This window comes from Cupressus sempervirens, chromosome 6 (assembly GCF_028749045.1).
Source record: "Cupressus sempervirens isolate cs-2001-9-10 chromosome 6, ASM2874904v1, whole genome shotgun sequence".
Lineage (NCBI taxonomy): Eukaryota > Viridiplantae > Streptophyta > Pinopsida > Cupressales > Cupressaceae > Cupressus > Cupressus sempervirens.
Genome location: NC_143123.1, coordinates 312,357,681 through 312,379,395, shown reverse-complemented (window position 1 = coordinate 312,379,395; position 21,715 = coordinate 312,357,681).

The window sequence follows — 21,715 nt, the reverse complement described above, 5'->3', positions numbered from 1 at the left end:
ATTTGATCAAGTTAGATCAATGATCAGAGATGATTTTTGGACAAATGTGGGGAACACTCAACCATTTTTATAAATACAACTGGAGAAAAGACCTGTGTCATCTCTAGTCTTTGACAACTAATAAATATGCTATATAAGAATGCTTAATTATTCATATTGTAAAGAATTTTAAATTTTAATTAAAACTCTAAGTATGCTATATAAATTGGAATAATTTAACTATATTTGGTTAGGTCCTTAATTATCATTTAATCATTGTCAAACACATAAAATAAGATTATTATTTCATTAATGTAAATGGTTCAGTTTGAAATTCAATGCACAAATACATAGATACCAAATTCCTATTTCTATTTAGTTTTTTATAAATATCTTCTTATTATTCAATCACAAATTAATTTAAAAAATCATAAGACAAATAAGTTAAATTATTTCTTAAAATAATACATAAACATATTTATTCAATTTAGTTTTAATGAGTAATTTATATCTTTAACAAGTGTTAATAGAATTTTGTTATTATTATAATATAATAATAATTAATAATATAGTTATAATTTAATATGATGATGCAAGTGTTAATATAATAAAGGAGATGCCACCACTACTATTGGATGAGAAAGGATCAATGACTCAAGATATATTTCAGGCCAATTTGGGCACCACTAAACTCAGTTTTCAAATTAACTCTGGAGAAAAGACATTTGGCACACATGTAATACTAGTGACTATTCACTAGTAATTTTGACTTGGACGGTGGATATCATAGTGACACGTGAGATAGGGCATCAAGCAGACTACCATTTGATTAACTTAGATCAATGACTCCAAATGAATTTTGGGCCAATTTTGGCAATAGTCAACTTATATTCACATATTCCCTAGAAAGAGAACATGTGGGATAATTGATATAACATCTATTATGCAATTGAAATCCTTTATAATTTTACACACTGTTCAATCAACAAATATTGAATGGTCCTAGTTGTATTTCATGCCAATTTTGGATAGAGTAGTTTTACTTTCTCAAATACCACATAAAGAAGACATGTGCCATACATGAATCAAGTAAAAAAGAAGACATGTAACATTGATGTAGAACATGGTGTAGTAAAGGGACATGTAAAGCTCAATGGCTAACACCATTGGAGCACAAAGATCAATGACTTGAGATTTATTTTGGGCCAATTTTGCCTACCTACATTTTTTTTTTTCAAAATTTTCCTAGAAAAGAAGTCTTCAGAAAGAAGTGGCATTGATGTAGACCATGGTGTAGTAATGAAACATGTAAATATCAATGGCTAACACCATTGGAGCATCAAAGATCAATGACTCAAGATTTATTTTGGGCTGATTTTGCCTACCTACATTTTTTTCAAAATTTCCCTAGAAAAGAAGTCTTCAAAAAGAATGGGAGTCACCAACTCTTTATAAATTAGTGATAATTACTATAGTTAATCCTGAATAATACAATTATGCTATACATTTATGTTTTCACAAATAATTATAATACTAGTTGTCCACTATACAATGTAAATTAGAATTAATATCAAACTCATGCTCGAGTCTGTCAATTTTGCAACTTGTACAATTTGCTTTTGTATTGACCATAAGGTCTAGTTTTCATTATTAAATATTGGATCTCTACAGTGTGCAAAATTTACCAATCTAAGATTTAATAAAAGCATTGGAACATTAGAAAGTAGTTATGGATCACAATTTGCAAGTTATAATGCAAACATAGTCTTCCTAGATAGCTCACAACATCACAAAAAATAGTTATCAATTAGAGTTTCAACTTTTTGGGTAAGATCTCAAACACATTCTTTACTAGTAGTTTATTAACTAGTATCAACCCTAGAATTTAGGGTTTAATTTCAATTTATCATGCATTATAAGCCTATATTGTTTACTTTCTAGCAGCTAGGTAACTTGAAAAGTAAAAAATTAGAAATACAATTTAGGGTTTAAATATAATTCATGTCTATAAATTATAATTTATGTTTGTGTATAGTTTTGCAAATTTTTCAACAATGATGAAAAAATACAAAAGGAGTGGCACTGGTAGTGGAATTGCATCCCAAAAGAAAACATAGGGGAGCGGGAAACTATATTTTGACATGATCAAACTTGTTAAAATGCCAAGTCTTACTGATGAATTCCATGATATTTTGGATCCTATTATCTATGGAAGGAGTATTAAGGCAATCAAATATGCAATTGAAGATAAGTGGAATAATGCACAAAAGGAGTCAAAATATATTAAAATGAGCAACATGATAGGGTGCATTATAAACAAAGTTGCAATGTGGACTAGTGGAATTTCTTGCTTGGGGTTCCCTCAAGTATTCCCTTGTCCAGAATTTTTAATAGTTTGTGTTGAAAAATATGATGGAAACACAAAGACAATTGTGAATCAAAATACATAGGATACAATTTTGTTTATCACACATAGTGAATTTGGTAGACTATTGGACCTAGGGTTTGAAGAATAAAACCCAACCCATATTGACTTGGAAAAATTGGCATAAACATATGAAAAGTTAGGTTATGATAAAAATCATTGTTATATCAGAGGGTTAGCAAATGTATTCAATATTCCTTGTGATCATAACCCTCCTTATGAATTGGATTTTTTTTTGCAGTGGGTTCAAGATACTATATCTCTGCTATCAATATGTTAAGGTTTGGAAAGTAATGAGAAAGTGGGTGCCAACATTTTGGGAATGATTTTCAATATTCATTGTCTAAAACAACATGTGAGATATAACTATATTGGGCACATTGTACATCACATGAACACACAATTATTAATGATTAAAAGAGGGTTAGACCTACTATCATAGAAGACATTTAAATACACAACCTACTTGTTCCATTTTTTTTTATCAAAGCATTGTCAGTTGTTTGAAACAAATAAGTGGAACAATTGGAATTGAGCAATAAGAAACTCAATGATACTTTGAACCATGTTAATATGGAAACCGATTTAAAATTCAAAGAACTTAGGGACAAATTGCAAGAATCAAATTAGCAACTTAAGGATGAAAGAGCATCTGTAGTAGATATTTTCATAAAGCTAGAGTCTAGTGGACATACAATGAGTAACATAAATAAGGAATTGGACAACAAGAGGGAAAAAGAAAAACAGTGGGAAGAGAAAGCAAACAAAGTGAAAATCAATTGTCACAAATGGTGCAAGAGGTACAAAAGGCTAATAAAATAATCAAAACCTTTAAGAACATCTTGTTTGACTCAAATGAAAAATAAAAAATTCAGTTGCTACAACATTTGGGTTCAAATTGTGATGGCGGTGTAATTTGTGGTCATTTTCATGTTTCTTTTTGCAATTTTCCCTGACACTGTTGCAATACCAATGTCAAAATAAAAATTATGATGCCCTTGTGAGCATAAAACAAAAAAAGAAACATGAAAATCATTTTCCATTTGTTTTGGTTTTGGAGAGAGCTACATGCGAAAGAGGTGGAGAGCTATGAATGTTGTCATGGTACTTGTGATCGGTGAATTTGGTTGTTGTGCCCTTGTGATTTCTACATTTCATTGGCATGCCCTTGCTCTACAATTTCATTTTTGTGTCATGCCCTTGTGGTCTATGTACCCTGGCTCTATGATTTTCTTCAAGGGTGTGAAGAGGTACATATGTAAATGGTTTTTTTCTTTCCCTTGTAAACATGCATGTCTTTATATTTCCTCACATGTATCTCTTTATATATTTAGAGAAATATTTTTCTACGCATTTATTACATATATGATCTAGCTACATACTTATTCCAGAATCCAAATAATAAAACAATAAAACTCACTCAACCCATGTTAAGTGGCATACCTCAAGATCATGCACAAAAATAATGCAAACCACAAAAATGGGTTGATTTTGTAAGAAATTTTATAAAAACATATCATAGTAGATAGTTGTTGAAAGATACAAGCCATAATGAATTAAATGGGTCTAGTTGCTGATTACTTGGGTTGATATATACATACAGTTAATTGGATTATGGCTTCTACAATTGAATAAGCCTTGTGATTATGCATATATGTTTGGTGCATTTCATTCTTGTGATATATCTCTGCATTTTTTTGTCATGCCTAAAATGTCCCTTTACTGATTTTATATGATATTTCAAGCCTCTAATCAGATCTTTAAGATCAAACAACCAATCTTTCAAAGATCCACCAATTTCTCAATAAACCCCAAATCGGGTATGCCGGAAATAGTGCCAAAAACTTCACAGCTTCACATATTATTAGTAAATCTGAAAGTGAACATTTTTTATAGAAATTTCAGCAGCATAAAAGCCTAAAAAATCAAATTTCCAGATCTATATAACATTTACACAACAGCTCCCAAATGGAGGATAAAAACAATGCTCATCAGGCTCCCGAAAACAACACAGAATAGCCCAGAAACACCACAAAAACACTAATAATCTATCACAGAATTATAATCATACCAAAATAAATATATTCAGATCTATTTCAACATATAAATGTCTGATATATATCAGTAACCCAAACTGATATGAAATACTCAACCGAAAACACCAAACTCTTACAAAAAACACACCCGAAAACCCACAAATTTGCACTGTTCAGCACAAAGGCAAACTCTGCATGAGAATGCACATGGAATGGCTTCAAACTCCCATCTTTAGCCTTCTTGGAAACCTAAAAACTCCCATTCTTGGGTCTCCTTCTCCACAGGCTTGGCAGCCTCTGAAGAACAACAAAGCAATGCGCAAAAATCAAGTTCTAAAAATGAGCCCAAAATGCCTCCAAACTCCTTAAAAGAGGGTATAACCCTAACTCACGTCCAAGAGGGGTTAATAAAATATATTTTAATATTAATTTTCATTTATTAGTCCATTAGCTTCCAAATATTATCCCCTTTTTTTGAAACTTCACCTTTTTGGGCCTGCCTGCCTTAGAAAAGATTATTATTTTTAATTATTTGAAAAGGGGACATGAAAAGTCCTCCCCTTCCAAATATTACTTGTCCTCAAGAAATGGCTGAACAATAAACTAATAAATCCACCTGGATCCCAAATGTAGTCATGAACTATACTATTGTTAATTAACACAGGCTCCTGAAATATCCTCTACAATAACACCAAGAGGAATCCATAATCAAACTGACAATTACTACTTAACCAAACTCCAAAGTCACAACTTCCATGGTCAAAAAACCATGAGACACAAACTCTTAGAACATCAAAACCCAAGTAAAGTGGACAAATCAAACTACCAACACAGTAAATACCATCAACGCATTCCACTGGCCTATACGAAATGTACAATCCAACTCTGCAACAATGGTGAATGCTCTCGAATGAAACTGTACCAAGTATGGAGAATCCACACACTGTACAACTCTTGTAGTCAATACAACTCTGTAGATCACCAACCACTATCTCATAACCATAACTCCCATGCACCCCTGATGGTGAAAAGCCATCACAAGATAAACAGCAAGAATTGGAACCCAAACCAAATTTTCCTACCATCAACTCCTCAACACAAGGATCAAATGCTAATTGATGTACATACCTTGCAATATAATGTTGATAAAAAAAACCAACCTCAGTCAACAGCTCACCATGAACAAGTGATACAACCCACTATGACTGATCATTAGCTAAGTCAGGAGATGTCATAGCCAAAGGAGTAGAATCAATAACAACACTCACTGAAGCATAACTCTGAAACTCTTGCTCTAAGTCACGTATTATGAAGCTATCAACTACAGAACCTATCACCATGTCGTGCCCATCACAACTCTCATCTCGAGGCATCAAACTATCCCATAACTGATGATAAGCACTAGGAACCAAAGTACATCTCTGTATCATCATCTCATCAACGTGGTCATCAAAGGTGAATTGATGAGCATACCTCACAATGTAATGTTGATAGAATGCGCCAATCTTAGTCAGTGGCTCAGATTGCAATCCAGATGTAACTAACTGCAATTGATCACTAACCAATTTGGAATTGACTACTACCTCTGAAGACATCACCAAGGGAGTAGTATTACTAGCAGGAACCATGCCAACTGTTGGCTCACCAACATCACACATGGTCTTTGATACATCATCTCTAGTCTTCGTGCCATTAGTACTAGAGGTCACCACCATGTCAGGAATACCACAATAATCTATTGCAGCACCCAACTCAACTGAACCTGACTCTAGTGGGGATGAACCCGATATGCCAATGTTAGTATCAAGGATGGATGCATCCCCATCTCCACTATCTTTGACAATCTCGACCATGGACATCCTCAGATCATCAGACACCATAGCTTATGACTATATAGAATCTAGTAAAGAGTGTAGTTGCTCTAACTCCATGGTCACCTTAGCCAAATGAAACTGTGACTCCTTGAAAGCCAACTGTGTACTCTCAAGAATATTAGAAGTCACCTCAAGCTGCTCAGTAAGCTCACTCACCTAATCTTCCTTGGCCAACAATGCATCATATGTTGTACTGCCCCACTCCATAATATAATCTCTGTTGGCTATCAACTGTATATAATCCTATCTCAGAATCTGGATAGCCTCCCATAAAGAGTGGAACTCTATCAAGGAAAGATAACTACCTCCTTGCTCATCACTAGTAGGAGAACCCCATCCATAAATTGCTAACAATTGATGAGCAGCATCGAAATGTTGGCAAGCGATAGCAATATCTCACTCACTAACTCTCAACTGATTAGACACATGATGGCACTGGCTTGACTATCTCCTACAAACCTCCTCTGATGCACTGTCTAAAGAAGTATCCTCAAAGTTACTAGTCTCTAGAGTATTACCATCCATATCCTGTGAATCAACTCTAAAGCTCATATCGACATACGGAGTATCAAAAACTGTTGCACTATTGTCCAACTCCTTTGTACCCAAGGAAACTAAGTCTTCAAAACTACCCACTGCATCCTCCTGGATGTCATCAATGCCAATATGATCCTGGGACTCATCTGTACACACTGCCAAATATGAAAGATCATCAACACATTCCAGCAAGTATGGTCGACTGGATATATGAACAAAGCCCAACACCAGTGTATAAAAACTAATACCAAAATCAGACAAGCTGCTAGCACAAGAAAAGACAACACTGTACAATCTGCTAATCAAATCCATGATAGCACCCAAACAAACACTGCTACCAAAAAGTGTTAAAGATCTCCAGTCAACTGAATCCCAAATGCCAATATAACAATCTCGAGTCCATATCTATAAACTAGAATCAGCTGGTAACTCAAGCAAAATCCTCACTTGAGTAATATGACCAATACCAACTAACTCCACATACTTGTCATGATGAGATAATGAAGTCACAATAATGTCTTTGTTCACTTTCAGCTGGCTGGACAAATCGTGTGAAGTACTACCAGCCTCAACCTCATGTGATGAAGCATCTAACTATGCCTGGTACTCTTTCTCAGCAAAGTCATGAGTGCTTAATGTCTTCTCATCTCTACCAGGTATCTCACCATCATGCACAACAACATCCTCATAATCATCATCTGAACCCACTACGCTATAGTCACTACCTGTTGTAACTATACCATCCTAAATACCTGTGATATCACCCTTTAATGACCTATATACAATTGTCTCAATTTGAGTATCAAGTTGACCATTACTATCAATCTACATAATATCCTTTCTCACTACCTCCTATGGCAGAGTAGAATTTGAGACCTTTGCCTGGCTATAAGCTAGTTTCTCAAACTCCTCATGCAAGTTCTTAGTAATTATGTCACTTGCCCTGTGAGAAAATCTGCCAAATAGAAATCTGGTCAACTTATCCACCTTAGCTGGGTCGAACAACATGTCATTCATCATACGGTAGTGCTCAACCAACTATTTAGACATGTCATGGCTTATTTTCCTAAGTTTATCTCAAATGTCTAAATAACCATCCTTTCTATTGTTTTGACTCTGGATATCAATTGTCCAAGATCGTGTCCTCTGAGACTCTATACTATACCTGTCCATTCTGGATAAAGTAGAGTGTAACCCCAATAGGTTATAACTTCTTCAAACACCAAGAACTAACATGAAAATTATTAGAAGTAGCATGCAACCATATATTTTGACATGCAGCTGATTAGAAGCAACATGCAACCACCAAATTCACCAAGAACTAACATGCAAATGATTAGAAGTAGCATGCAACCATAGATTTTGACATGTAGCTGATTAGAAGCAACATGCAACCACCAAATTCACCAAGAACTAACATGAAAATAATTAGAAGTAGCATGCAACCATAAATTTTGACATGCAGCTGATTAGAAGCATCATGCAACCATAAATTATGACATGCAAGATTTGGGTAGTTGTCAAAACTGACATGCAAACTTCTACAAACTCTCAGCCTGGCAAGATCATAGCTCTGATACCACTGAAATTTTCCTTTACTGATTTTATATGATATTTCGACCCTCTAATCAGATCTTTAAGATCAAACAACAAATCTTTCAAAGATCCACCAATTTCTCAATAAACCCCAAATCGGGTATGCCAAAAATAGTGCCAAAAACTTCACAGCTTCACATATTATTAGTAAATCTGAAAGTGAACATTTTTTTATAGAAATTTCAGCAGCATAATAGCCTATGAAATGAAATTTCCAGATCTGTATAAAATTTTCACAATAGCTCCCAAATGGAGGATAAAAACAATGCTCATCGGGCTCTCGAAAACAACACATAATAGCCCAGAAACACCACAAAAACACTAATAATCTATCACAGAAGTATAATCATACCCAAATAAATATATTCAGATCTATTTTAATATTTAAATGTTTGATATACAGCAGCAACCCAAACTGATATGAAATACTCAACCGGAAACACCAAACTCTTACAAAAAACACGCCAGAAAACTCACAAATCTGCACTGTTCAGCACAAAGGAAAACTTTTCATGAGCATGCACATGGAATGGCTTCAAAATCCCATCCTTATACTTCCTAGAAACTTTCAAACTCACATTCTTGGGTCTCCTTCTCCACAGGTTTGGCAGCCTCTGAAGAACAACAAAGTAATGCACAAAAATCAAGTTCTGAAAATGAGCCCAAAATGCCTCCAAACTCCTTAAAAGAGGGCATAACCCTAACTCACGTCCAAGAGGGGTTAATAAAACATATTTTAATAATAATTTTCATTTATTAGTCCATTAGCTTCCAAAGATTATCCCCTTTTTTTGAAACTTCACCTTTTTGGGCCTGCTTGCCTTAGAAAAGATTATTATTTTTAATTATTTGAAAAGGGGACATGACAATGCCCTTACTCTGCAATTTGGTTTCCATGCCCTTTGTGATATTTGCATTTCATTGCTATGCCCTTGCTTTATGATTTCAGTGTCATTTTCTTACTTTTATGATCTTATTGCCATCTCTTGTCCTTTCTCTATGATTTCATTGTCATGTTGTGCCCTTGCTCTATAATTTTGTTGCCATGCCCTAGATCTATGATTTTCTTAGAGGGTATGTAAATGTTGGTTTCTTTTCCTTCTAAATAGGTATCTCTTTATATCTCCTTTTGAACATGTATATTTAAATTTTTTTAAAAGATTCTTATTACATCTTAGCTACACAACAAAAAAATTGATCTAGCTCCATACATATTCCAAAATCTAAATAAATAAATAAATAAATTCACTCAACCCATGCTAAGTGACTTACCTTAAGATTCTCTACAAAAATAATGCAAACAAGGAAAAATGGGTAGAGTTAGCAAGAATTTTTTACAAAAACCATATCATAGAAGATATTTTTAGAAAGAAACTAGTCATAACCAGTTAAATGGATCTAGTTTTTGATTAGCTAGGTTGATTACAAATTCTTTTAGAAATATCATTAAATTAGGTATAATAAAATGAATAATTAGTTGTTCTGAGCTAGCAAGATCAAATACAGTTTTTCAAGGTGATAAAATTTCATATTCAAGGAATTAAAGAATAACTTCAGTGAAGAGTTGAGTGTAAGGAGTTGAAGAAGCAAGTTTTGCTTCTATGTAAATTCCATAATCACGAGGCTCATTCCTTTGTAGAAGCCTTTTCCATAATAAAATTACCCCTAAACCATGTAAAGGATGTTGAAATGGTTCCTAACCTTGAAACACTCTTATAAGCATTTGATACATGGGATCATCGTAGGAAGATTGTGCCAATACTTGAAACACTCTTATAAGCATTTGATAGTTGGATTGTAAATTCTCAAAGACACTTGCAAGTGATTCCAATGTCATAATACCTACCAAAAAACTTTCCTAGATTCTATCCAATGGCTCCTATAATATCCTCTATGTTGTCTAGCTAGTGTTTCTATCATGCAGTCTCTTTCTAAAGCTACTCCTTCTCATTCTCTTTCTAAGGCCACCCCTCCTTTTCTCTTGTGCCTTAAATTTTGATTATTAAACTTCTAAATTTCTATCTCTACCTTGTCTTAAATAAACCTCATAGTTTTTTGTAACTCTGGCATAGGTGTTTGATCATTGATAGCTTTCATTTCAACATTTGAGTTTTCAAGATTGGTCAACACCCTCACTTGCGTACCTCTCATGTCAAGCACTTTTTGTACTATTTCAATAAAATTTTCTTGCTTCTAAGCTAATAATTCTTTAGATGCATTTTCTTGTAAAACATTAATTTTTTTGAACAATTGTAAACTCTTAGAGAGTGCATTGTTTTAGATTACGGTAAAAATAGGTTTTCAAGGGACCCCGAAACCCTTTCACATCCTCAAAAAGTGAAAAGAAAGACAACCATAAGGAAAAGAGTCCTTAAACCTACTAGAAGCAGCACCAAAATCAAGTTTTATAGGGACCTGAAACCACTCACATAGTCAAATTAAAGAACCCAAGTTTTACAAGGACTTGGAACTTCCAATACAATTTTAAACTAAAAACTAGAACATAGGACCAAAAACAAGAACCAGATATAACAACCAACAAAAAGGACCTAAACAGGAATCCAACCAAAAAAGAAGACCCAAAGAAAATATTGCAATTCCATGATCATCTTAACTACCTCCTTACCAATCATAGCCATATCCTAGATGGAGTTAGTGGCCGAAGAAGTAGCAACAATCAAGGCTTTCTTCCTTGAACTCTATCTTGTCCTCTTGCTAGGACCCTTCGAAGATATGGTTCCTTCATTTTCTCTTTTGCCTAGGCTTGCCGCAGTAGCACAGATGCTTGAAGTAACCTACTCCATTTTGGTGACATGGGGTTTGAATCCATGCAAACACTCCAAAAAATTGACCACCTTCCCTTTCTGGAGAATCTTCCAAACATCCTGCCTAGCCTTCCAGTCATCACATTTTTTGGGCTCCTACTTCTTCGGTTCATCCCCCATGTTACAGAGCGAACAAAAAACTAGAGACACCCAGATATTGATAGTAGAGAGGGTGAAATGAGACCTATTTTTTGTAACTCAAAATTGAGGTCGCCTTTTCGATGATACATGCAGAGAGCACATAACCTTCACATGAATGTACCTCCTCAGGGAAGTTAATCTAACAGTCATAAGGCCACTTCCCCAAATCATTAAATTTCTAATCCAAGCAAATCTTTCCCACTTTGGAATGAATAACATCATAATTAATAATCTCTTTAAGATCCACTTGCTTATTTAATTCATCAAGCCACCTCACCTTATGCCTTATTTGAACTGCATGATTGGCTATCCAGTCAGCGGCCCCATTGGCTTCTCTATATGTATTGAAAATGACCACTTTGTCAAATTTTTGAAATAAGGTTTTGATTTCCATAACCGTAGCCTCTATAGACCATGAGATAGAATTTTTATTATTTAGGGTATTAATAATATTCAAAGAATCACCTTCCAACCATAATTTGGAATACCCCAAATCAACAGCTAATTCAATGGTATAGAGGGCTGCAATAGCTTCAACAATATGGCTATTCGAGTGACCAATAGGGATTGCTATAGCATCAATAACATTTCCCACATGATCTCTAAGAACACCTCCACATCCTGCTCTTCCCGAGTTTCCCTTACCAGCTTCATCAAAGTTCCCTTTGATCCATCCATTAGGAGGAACAAACCATTTTATGATCAATCTAGGATTATCAATTTTCAACTTAGATCCTTGAGATTGTAAAGGGTTATCAAGTTGGAAGGTTTGACCAAACTTCCTCTAGGATTTAAAATTCTCCTTGAAGGCTCTGATGATATTCTGACCCATCCTGGAAGATCTTTATTTCTAAATATTCTATTATTTCTTTCTTTCCAGATGCCCCACCAAAGGTGAGGGAGGGTGAATTTCCAAAGAAATTGAGCATCAGGATCCTTAGAGGGGCAGCTCCAACTTTTGAAAGAAAGATCCACATTATTTTGATGGACCATGTCATGCCCCAAAAATTCAAAATCTCAGTCCAGACCTCTTGGGCATAAGAGCAACTCAAAAACATATGATCTCTATCTTCAAGTCCATTTCTACATAAAGTACACCTATTAACCACATTTATACCTCTTTTTTGCAAGTTGTCAAGGGTCAAAATTTTGTTTTGGAGAAGAATCCAAAAGAATATGGTAATTTTGGGTATGAGACCCTTAATCCAAGCATGTGACTAGAAAGGTTGATTACCCTTATCCTTTGAAGCAAAGATAGAAGAGACTTTAAATTGACCACTAGGATCAGCATGCTAGATAATCTCATCCTCAAGATAAGGGTAAAGAGAGACAACATTTAGGGATAGTTGGATATTACTAAAACCTTGATCAACATCAATTAAAATCACCCATGAATCATTCTACCAATAATGACCTACTAGAAAGCCAAATCTCTACTTGCATCGGTCAACTAAAGCCTTGTCATGAAAGTCTTCAATCAAGGGATGGTCCTTAAGCCAAATATCCTCCCAAAATTTCACCTTTAGTCCATTACCAATTTTCCAGGAGCATCCTTTTTCTAAAGTTTTCTTGGTCCCCTGAATAGCTCCTCATATGGAGGAAGAATGAATAACATTAGGAGAGGCGAAGAAATCAAGAAGGGATTTAGCATTGAAGAGGTACTTATGTTTCCATATGGTACTCCACTCTTTGCCGTCATGGTAAACTCTCCACCCCTATTTGGAAAAAAGGGCTTTATTCATACTTTTGATTTTCTGGATTCCCAATCCCCCTTCACTATAGGGTTTACAAACTTGATCCCGAGAAATTAAAGGAATTCTCCTTTTTCCTCAGAGCCAATCCATATGAAATTTCTTTGAATTTTATCAATTGACTCAACAAATTTAAAAGGAATTCTGAAAAGATTTAGAGCATAAGTAGGTATGCTTTGGAGATAGGCTTTGAGAAGAGCTAACTTAGTAGCCTAGCTTAAAATATTTCCTTTCCATCTCGCCAGTTTCTTGCTGAATTTGCTTATAAGATCTTCCCAGAAAGCATTAGGGACCTTCAAGCCTAGGGGAAGCCCCAAGTAAGAGAATGGGAGAGATCCTATAGAACATCCCAAGATTTTAGCAATTTTAATTTGTCTATGGATAGGGGTGTTAATAAAGAACACAACACTTTTATTCTAGTTAACCAATTTTCCTAATGTAGAAGAATATAAGTTAATAGCTTGCTTTAAAATTCTAGCCTCCTTCACTTCAGCCTTACCCATGAAGATGGCATCATCAACAAATTGTCCATGAGAACAAATTAAAGGATGGGAAGATGTTTGTAAGCCCTTAATCAAACCTCTTTGGACCAAGTCCACAATAAATCTCCCCAAGAAATCAACCATAATAACAAAAAGGATGGGGGATAAAGGATCACCTTGTCTCAGCCCATGAGAGGGAAAAAAGAAATGAGAGGAGCTACCATTAACCAAGACAATGATAGAAGAGGTAGAAATCAATTGATAGATCAGACCAACAACCTTATGGTCAATGCCAAAAACAAGAAAAATATTACAAAGGAAAAACCAATCAACTCTATCATAGGCCTTTGCAATGTCCACTTTCATAATGAAACCCTGATTGTTAGAACAAGAAAAGGAATGAATATTGTCATGAGCAGAGATGATAGAATTAAAGATTTGTCTACTTGGGATGAATCCATTCTGTTGATCAACCATTATCAATGGGATCACTTGAATAAGTCTAGAGGTGAGTAATTTGGAAATAATTTTGTATAAAGAATTATAGAGGCTGATCGGTCTAAACTAATTCAAAGAGTTTGCACCAATTTTCTTAGGAATAAGGCATAAAAAGGTGGAATTGACCTCTTTAAGCATCTGTTTTGCCCCATATAATTCCTTAACAACATCACAAACATCTTTACCCACAACTTTCCAAAGATTTTGGAAGAAAAACATGGGGAAAGCATTAGGACTAGGAGCTTTATCTCCTCCCAGAGAGAAAATAGCTTTGAAGATCTCATCATCCTTAGGAATTGAACATAACATTTTATTTTGTTCCTTTGAAACTAGTGAAGGAATCACTCTGAGGAATTTAGCCTGACTATCAAAATTGATGTTGGGATCAACTGTCATGAGAGAAGAGAAAAAAGTCACCATCTCATCCATGATGGCCTTGTCCTCAACAATCTTCACATCTCCCTTTTTTAGGTATGATATGTGAGTTTTGGCCCTATGCTTTAGAGTGGAGAGATGGAAAAACTTTGTATTTTTATCTCCTTCCCTCAACCATATCAACCTTGATCTTTGCCTCCAGAAGATTTCTTCTTCAGTGATGATGTCATGGTATTGAGCAAGCTTTTCATTTTCTTCAAGGAGGAGGTTAGAAGTATATCCTTCCTTTTGGATTTTTTCTTGAATTTCTAGAATATCCTCCTTAATAGTTGTTTTGTTCTCAAAAATGTTCCCAAAGGTGTTCTTGTTCCATCTTTTGACTTCCCTTTTAACATTTTTAAGCTTGGAAGCAACTCTAAAGAGGGAAATGCCTTCAAAATCAATATTCCACCATTCTTTCAATTTACTTTCAAATTGTGGGTGCTGCATCCACATCTTCTAAAATCTAAAAGGAAATTTTTTCTTAAGATTAATCTTGGTAGCAGTGAAGATAAGGGGGAAATGATCTGATCCAATTTTCTGATAGGCTTCCAGCTTACAAATGAAGTCTTTAGTCCAATCAAGAGAAATAAGAGAATGGTCAAGCCTAGCCTAAATACATTCATTACCAACTCTCTTGTTACTCCAAGTGAATTAAATTCCATGGAGGTCGATATCCATTAAGCCATCTTTATTTATAAATTCCATTAAATCCAATCTTCCTTCAAACTGAGTAGCATTGCCTCCCATTTTCTCATGATCATAAACAGGGACATTAAAATCTCCCATTATAATCCATCGTCCATAATAGTCTTTACTTTTAAAATTAGAAACAGAATCCCAGACCTTTTTCCTTAGATGCTTTATGTTTGGAGCATAAATATTCACAATATACCAACCCTCCTTCTGGTCTATACTAGTAATTTTGGCTATCATAAGATGTTTACTAGAAATCAAAATTGTTCCAGAGAAAAAGTTCTTCTTCCTTAACATCAAAGTTCACCCTAATGCCCCTTCTAAACTGCTAACATTTATTGAATAATTTTTAAAAGCTTTAATCTATTTCACTTTCTCTTTATTCATCTTAGTTTCTTGAAGCAAGAGGAAATTAGGCTTTTGTTCTCTAACAAAATTCCTAGCAATGTCCAATTTATGAGTACTATTCAACCCCCTAATATTCCAAGTAATGATCTTCATATCTATTTTTTAGGGATAAAATCTAGAATAGTTGCCTACCTACCATCAGCAATATTCTGCATACTTTCTAACTCTCTAGTTTTCTTAGTAGATCTTCTTCCAGGTTTGTTCGAGGAACCAACATCCGATTTCATTTTAGAGTGTTGTTATGCTCTTTTTCCTAGTTTTATATTGATTAGAAGCAAGATGTTTTTCCTTGATATGCTTGTTAGAATTCTTTTAGAATAATTGAGAGGGGGGGGTGAATTAGTTATCCAAGGTCCAATAATGTCCAATCCAAACTTTTTGTCAAATCCTTAATGGCATATAATTGAAATTATCATCTATGCAATTAAACATTAGAGAATCATGAAAAGTAAACATGCATCACACCATAACACAAAGAATTTTGGTGACCCAGAAACCTTCCAAGAATAAGAAGGTAAAAATGGGGTGGGGATGATACTCACAAAATAACTGCGCAATTGATTTCAACCACTTCTGATGGTCTACCTTGTTAAAGGCTTTACACACTATAAGATGTGACCCTGTTAAAGTATTTCTACACCCTATTAGGAGTGTGCCCTATTAGAGGACATAAGAACATTCAACTTAGAATGTCACCCTATTAAAAGATTTACATAGAGCTATTAGGCCCACCCATGTCCATGGGACTTACAGTCACCTTCTCAAAAGAATCCTTTATCCCTCTTTAAGGATCTCCTATCCTTTTCCTAAGGATCTCTTATCCTGCTCCTGTGGATTTGCTATCCTTCTCCTGGGGATCTTCTATCCTTTTCCTGAGGCTTATCCACCTAGCTGTTAAGCTAACCTAGCAATGTAGGATTTCAATGTCTAATACAATGGTAAGAAAGTATTAGAAGGGTTTTGACCTAATAAAGATTGCAACTCTAACCTTGTAGATTTTAGATCACTCTTCAGTTCTTTTCTTTTCTTGACTTTTCTTCCTTGTAGTGCTAGTAGCTTGTTCACCCTTCAAGATTTGTCTCCTTGAGTTCTTCCACTCGTTATGCCAATGCACTCTATGGTCACTTGATCAACTCAGAGTCTTGATGCTCTGTACTTACTCCTCACTGCATCCTCTTCTTGATACTTCACACTAGCCTCCTCTTGGATTCTCTTACATGACCACACTTATGACCAACTCCCTCTCTTCTTTCTTCTTTGATCTCTAACTTGTGACTCCTTATAAAGAAGTTCTATTCTACATTTCCTACTCAACTCTTCCTGCTCATCAATTTGAATTGATCTAAGAAAATGATATTGTTTTCCCTCCAAATTGTTTCTTCTAGAAACTTCATGATAAGTCCATCAGCATTCACCTTGAATTGGTTTTCATGGTTTACATAAAATTTTGTGACATCTACTCATCATCCTTATCATCTAACTTATTCAAAAAATTTGATGTGACAAACTTATCGTCACTGATCTGGTGAATCTTTTGACTTAACAAATAATGCAACAACTAGGCATCATTGGTTTATTGATGCTTGACTCCTTCTATGTTACTCGACTTCTACTATATTTACTGATGCTCGACACTTGAAGAAATTTTCTCGGCATCCATTACCTTTTTCTGAGTTACTCGACAATTGAACAATTACTCGACACCTGAACATTCTTGTGTTACTCAAGACTTAAAGGATTGCTTGGCACACACTGAAGTTGAACTTGCTTGGCTTCAACTATGAATTTTCTTGGCTCTAACTAGCTTTCTCAACTCTCTCTAATGAACTTAGTTAGGCTTTACAAATGACTTAGTCAAACCTTACATCTTTGATGTGTCTCAGTGTGTCCATCCTATTAGAGTATGTCATCAATACACTATTTCATCAATGGCTTAGTTGATCCTTATACTTCATTACAACATCATAACTTCAACCTTTCTCTAGGTGCTCTAGTTACATCTTATTGATTGCCTCCTCCTTTTCAATCAACCAATTGATAGTATTTGGATCACTTAAGCAATCGTCATTCCTGCAAGTAGCAAGTTTGACATCAATGACAAAAAAATGACTGAAAACATTCTTTAGCAATTCCATTATTCTTCATTCATGATCTTTTCAATCATTTCCAACAATGCTGATCTATTTTGTTGCTTCTAGTCTCTACCCCCTTAGTATTGTTCTTTTTTTCAACCCTTTTTCTTTGGTTTGGTTTATGAATTGAGCCATTTTCTTTCACATCATCTAGGGGAGGAGGCTCATCCATAGAAAGATCATTATCAACTTGGGATAGCACCTAGATCTCCCTAGACTAAGGAAAAATAAGATCTCCCTCCTCTGGTAAATTTTTGGTATCAGCCAAGATTTCACATTCCTCAAGCACAATTTTGTCATCAAAATCTCTCCATTGTTCTTCTATCCTCTGATAAATAATGATTTTTTTTGATGAATCTTCCTAATCTTCTAATCTTTGTTCAGGTAAATTGGTTTCAGAATGTAAACCAAGACCTTCTTTCTTAGAGTTAGCTTTCTCAAAAGTAGGCTCTTTATCTGCCTCAGCCTATGGAGCTTGAAGTTCTTCATTAATCTTTTTCTCTTGGCGATGGACTTCTTTGGGTTTCCATACTTTCTCTTGCTGAACCTTGTTCTTTTTCCCATCCAAACCACTACTAGACTGATTTTTACTTTTGGAAGGACAATTTTTAACCAAATGGCCTTGCTTCTTACAAGGATAGCAAGAATTAGGCAGATCTTCAAAAAAGATTTCTTGAGCTTTTCTACCCAGCTTGGAAATTAGATCCACCTTTGCTGGGAGATGATTCAGGTTTGCCACTTTAACAAAAAGTCTGGCATAATGAAGTTTGGTTCTAGAAGTCGTAGCATTATCCAATGCCACAAGTTCACCAAAAGAACTAGCAATACCTTTAAAAATGTCTTCATGCTAGAATTCTAAAGGGAGCCCAAGAAGTCTAGCCTAGATGGGAGTGGTTAAGAAAAAAGAGTCTGAAAGATCCATGTTAGGTTCCCATTTTTTAATGGTGAGAGAGCTTTTACCAAAAGACCATGGTTCTCCACAAAGAACCCTATCCATGTCTTCTTTATAGTTGAAGATAAATAAAAAGAAGCGTTTCAACATGGGAGCAATATCTACCTCTCCTCTAATAACCCATTTCCTTTTAACCATTTTTCTAAGAGATTTAAGATCTGGTCTTGCACCTAAAAGTTTTCCCACTAGGGTGAAATCCATGGAAGACACAAAAAAATCAACTAAAGGGTCTAGAATAAAAACTTGAAACTCACCTTTCTCCCAGCAGGACTTAGTAGTCACCAGTGGGAAAAGAGACTTTCCAGTGGGTTTCTTGCCAAATAGGGATGACCAAGTTTTTTGTTTTGAGACCCCTTGATTCAGCCCTTTAGAGGACTTTTCCTTGAAAGAATCAATGTTATCTTTCTCCTTCTCGAGTTCCTATCTCGACACATGAAAAGTAGAAAGGGAATCCAATGGTGGGATACAAACCCCACAAAAAGGTTTAGAATCACCCAAAGACTTTCCATTGTCCACATCAACCAAAGATTCTGACCCCGCAAACTTCTCAGCATGCCTTGCCATTCCTCTAGGGTTTGTACCTCTAGCCAGATTCTCTCTGACTAGTTTCCCACCTGCATGCGAACCAACTAATTCAAATTTTGAAAGAGCACCCATAACTAGCTTGTGACTTTAGAAAGTGCATTGTTGTTTTCATGTATGTATGTATTTATGTATGTATGTATATGTATGTATGTATGTATGTATGTATGTATGTATGCATATATAAAGAGATCTTGTGGATTATGGATTATAGATTATAAACAGAAAAGAAAATAAAAAATGACATTAATAATTACCCAATTTTTTTTATTGATTTTGGAGAGTTGTGTGTAAAAGAGGGTGGAAAGCTCTGAATGAGGGTAGAGACCTCCTAACATTGGTGGAGATCAGTGGAGATCTAGGATTTTGTTGTTGTTCCCTTGTGATCTCCATGCCCTTGCTCTACAATTTTCTTCAAGGGAAGAAGAGGTACCTATGTAAATGTTCTCTTTTTTTTCTTTATAAACATGTATCTCTTGTTCATATACAATAGCTTTGGTCAAATTCAAGGATAACTTATTATGATGATTATATTCATATGTGCATGTATGTATGTAAGTTAGTTCACTATGTGAACTATTTTACATGCATACATATACACTTGCATAGTACTTTTGCTAAATTAAATTAATCATTCATGTCTTTAATTCACACAAGCAATTATCTTTGCATTCAATCAAATTCATTCATACCAAACTAAGTATGTAGAAATATGTACTTATAAATTATATTATCTCTTGGTCATTGAGTAAAGATCTTGTGCATAATACCATATGGGTAATGATCAGATGCATTCACATTAAGACATAATAGGATCAAGAAGATGATCCATTTATTTTACTTCATACTTTTTTTGTTAAAAATTTTGTTTGACATAATCATTAATACTAAAATTATATAGCTACAACTAGTACTCTTGTTTATTTTATTTAATCATATACATTTAAGACTATTATTTTTCTTAAAATGAGATTGTATAATTTTTATCACTAAAACACAAATATAGATCCCTAATAGTTATCTTTTTTAATTTCAAGATCTTCATATTTAATGTGAAGAGTTTTCACTATTGGACAGTGGAATAGAACAATGTGGAGCCACATAGCTTATGACTTTTTTGACCAAATTAAATTTTCATTATATTTTTTCCCTTCAAAAATATTATAGGTTAATGATTTTTTGATTTTCTATATATTTAATAATTTTGCACTTGTCATTTGAGGAAATTTACTATTATGAGATAGAGAAATATATCATAAGGATGGGCATGCCAATTTTGATCATCCCACTTTCAAAGTTGATTCCCTTATCTAACTAATGAAAGTACTTACAACTGAAACCTTGATTTTTTGCAACTTTCCCGATCAGCCATTCACAAAAATGAATCAACCCATATCCATAAACAATATCTAATCTTCTATAAGTCTTTTTGTCACAAAAGTTTGTACCCTTGCCTAAAGTTCTTACCTAAAGGAAACCTTGTGAAACATGGAAACAATCTCCAAGTTGTGGGACTTGAACAACAAGATTGAGTCTCTAGAGAAGGTCAAATTCCTCACTATTAGGGTGCACCTACCTACTCTTGAGAGAAAAAGGGAGAAGGAGATGCATGGAAATCAAACTACCTAATCTAGTCTAAAGGGGGTGGCACACCAAAATAGTTTGTTTAGTCTTATCTCTACCTAATAATGCACTATTCACCAATATAATCTCAAAATACACTAATTCAAACTATGCATTAATTCAACAATCACATGTAGATTAGGAACCAAAAGAATGCTATAAGGAAGGAACTTCACTCAGTATCATTCAAGGACAAATAGATACAGCCATGCAAATGGAAGAATATAGGAAACATATCAACAAAGGAAAGAAGGTTTTGTGCTTATATTAATGGTCAAATGAGTTACAATACAAAAGATATTCATTCGTAGGAAAAAGAAAATTATAGTAGTAGAAGATATGATAAAACTACTATAGAATCAATGAAAAGACTGACCCTTGGAGGGTTTACAAAACTTTCTTTTATAGTTCAAGCATAACTGAGATAAATTCAACTATAAGCCAAAGCCAACTACTACCATTAAATTCCTAAAGAATAATCACTACTAACCCAAAGAAGATTTGATTGAGTGCATTTCCATAATCAAAAAATCATGTCTTTCACACTAATTCTAACCTTGAAGAGATAGAAAGGTCAATCATAAATGCATAGCTAGCTGGAAAGCTAACTCAAAGTTGTGATGGAGTGTCCTTTGTATCAAACATGCATGAGGATCATCAAAAAGTAGTTGCAGACGATCGAGGAATTGGTTTTCCATTAAAGAGCTACCTCTAAGAGTATTTTTGATGCACCATATTAGATATGTCATCAGTTTGACCAATAT